The sequence below is a fragment of the Apaloderma vittatum genome, unplaced genomic scaffold (genome assembly GCF_000703405.1).
Source record: "Apaloderma vittatum isolate BGI_N311 unplaced genomic scaffold, ASM70340v1 scaffold25658, whole genome shotgun sequence".
Lineage (NCBI taxonomy): Eukaryota > Metazoa > Chordata > Aves > Trogoniformes > Trogonidae > Apaloderma > Apaloderma vittatum.
The window spans coordinates 7,521-10,393 of record NW_009731597.1 but is presented as its reverse complement, the minus strand read 5'-3'; positions in this window follow the sequence as shown (position 1 = coordinate 10,393).

Sequence of the window (2,873 nt, the reverse complement as noted above, 5' to 3'; positions counted from 1 at the left end):
TGGGACCGCGGCACGCAGCTGCGAGACGGGGGCTGGAGGATGTTCCTGTGGATCCGGGGTGGTTTCGGGGGGGGTACACAGGGACACACACACATTCTCCTGCCTGTCCCCAACCCTTGGTCACGTCCACCCCTCCAGCAACAGGAGGGACAAGATCTATTTGCTTTTTCTTAGTTTCTGTCCTCAAAAATCCCGAAGCAGGTTGAGAGCAGGTGACACGTGAGCTGCTGCCCTTTGTTTCTCTGTGGTGTCCCCAAGGCTTGTGGTGGCTTCGTCCCTGAGCAGGTGGGATAAAGCCCATGATTAGGGACATCCTGGCAGGTCCTGGAGACCTAAAAGGGATGTAAATCCCCTGGGAGCGCGCAGCATTTGGTGCCTTATCCCGCCTTCCTGGGCTAGCGCAATGCAGTGGGGAGCTCAAAAAAGGGAACTTTTATTGGCCTTTTTGTTGCCTGCAAAGTGCCAGGAGAGCTCAGGATTAATAGCAACCTACAGAAGAAAAAGAGAGAAGAGGAGATGAAAGACCTTTTATTATCTCAGAAGCAGCACACAAGCACAAACTGCCTTTTTTTAGAGAAAGTCTCTGCCCGTTTAGGTGCAAACGCCCAAGATCTTTCTCCCTTCACAAGAACAGAAAGAACACGGGGAGCAAAGGGCTGGGCTTTACTGACAGGGCGGCTCTTGCCAACTCAGGCACTTTGGGCCAGGGAAGTTCAGGTTCCTTTGCCGGGTTCCTGCAGGACCTTTGCCCTGGGAAGAGCCATGTGTGACCCACATTTTGAGGTCACACATCAGTTTTTGACAGGACTGGGGGGACGTTCTCCACCGGGGTGACCCCCACAATCCCACCCAGACCCGTCCTGCCCTGCGCAGCCTGGCTGGCTCTGCCCAGATAAACACTGACTCATGCTGTTATTCCGTCCCACCCTGGGCACAGCTGGCTTATTTTAAGGCTGCCTTTTCCAGCCATTCCTTTTCTTTCCTCTCCTGTTCACACGGAGGGGGGATGAGCCCTTAGCTGCTATGGGGGGTGACAAAGGCTGTCGGGGTCCCGGCAGAGCGAGGAGGCGAGGGCTGCTCCACGGAGGTGAAACGAGGATGAGTCCGAGTGCTCTGGGTGCAGGTAGGGCTCAGGCTTCCCTGCTGTCCTGCAGCCTTGGGGCAGCTCGGTGACTCAGTTTCCCCTGTGAGGACTTGTTTTGTCCCCTCTCTTTGCCTTGGGGGTGACTTGGGGACTCCCCAGACTGCAGCCTGGCTGATGGGGAGCATCTGTGGATGTAACCTGCATCCCTGTCTCCTCCTCAGCCTCAGAGCTGAACCAAGGGTTCAAGGACAGGTGACATAGTGGGGACCACGGCCGGGAGCTGCTTTGGGCCAAGTCCAGGGTTTGGGGTTTTGCAGCGGTGTGGTCTAAACTGCTTTTTGATGAGCATGTGGCTGATTTACACCAAGGGTTGGAGGCTTCATCCCCGGGAAACTTTGTGGGGGCACCAGGATGCTGCATGGCATCTCTCCTCGTTGCCATGGTGATTGTTGGCTAAAATAAGGGTGAATTGGAACTGGGTACCCAAAGCTGCTTTCCCACGCCTTTTTTGTTTTCTTGCAATGCTCTGTGCAGGACTGGGTAGCTGGATCCTGGTGGGGATGTCCCTCCCAGGTGACCTTGGGTTGGAAAAATGTGGGTGCCGGTGGAATGGATGGGGTGGCGCCAGCTTGGGATGGAACAAACATCCCTCTGCCCTAGGTTGTGCTCCTGCTGTCAGCGACAGGAGCTCGTTGTGCTCAGGATCTGACCTGTGGTGTGGAACTTGAGGTCAATAATGCCCCCACAGGACTGGAACAAGCATCTGCCATGGGTGGGGGGAAGATCCAGGTTTGCAGCAGGGCTCCGAGGGTGCCAGCAGGTCTGGGGGACACTGAGATGCTGCTTCTCCCCATATCCTCTTCCCAAAGCTCCTTGGATGAGCGACCATGTGTTTTCCCCCAAACATCTGCCAGCAATTCCCGTCCCTCATGGAGCAGGGCTGCGTGGGCCGCCTGGATGCACGCGCGCCGGAGGAAGCGGCTTTGGGTTTAGGTGCGCTGGGACCTCGGAAACCGCTGCTGGGAAGGAAGGGAAACGCTCAAATGAGAAAAAAGCCGAGCAGCTGCCCGGGGGCGGCGGAAGCTGTGCGGGCAGGGGGGAGCAGAACCCACTCCCGTCCCCTTCCCGCTTCCCAGCGGGGTCTTTCTGTCCTGTCCCGGGGGGTGTCTCACACACTTGGCACCCCACGAGTGCTGGGGAAGGACACAAGCACCAACCCGAGGGCACCCCCAGTTTCCCCAGTGCTGCAGAGAGTGCTTGTGGAAACCCTTAGAGGAGATTGTAGAGAGGTCGAGGTCGATCTGTTCAACCAAGGGACAAGGAAATGGGCTCGAGTTGTGCCATGGGAAGCTTAGATTGCTTATTAGGAATATTTTCTGTAGTGAAAGGGTTATTGGGCATTATTAACAGGTTGCCCAGGGCAGGGGTGGAGTCCGTCTGTGGAGGTGTTGAAGAGTTGTGTGGACACAGTGCTTAGGGGTATGATTTAGTCGAGAATTTGTCAGTGTTGGGTTACTAATTGGCCTCGATGATCTTAAAGGTCTTTTGCCATCTAGGCAAACCTGTGAGGGCTGCACTGGCACTCGTTAGTCCCAGCCTGGCTTCATAACAGGGTAAAAGCAGGATGCGCTTTGGCAGCTCAGGCAGGATCTTGTGTGCCTAAAAGCCGCTCTGCTTATTTTATCATTTGATTTGATTCGATTTCCTCCCCCTCAACCTGTATCAATCCCTCCGGATAAAAGCATCGCCTGCGGGCGTTGGGGCAGGTGGAGAGCAGCTCTGGCAGCCT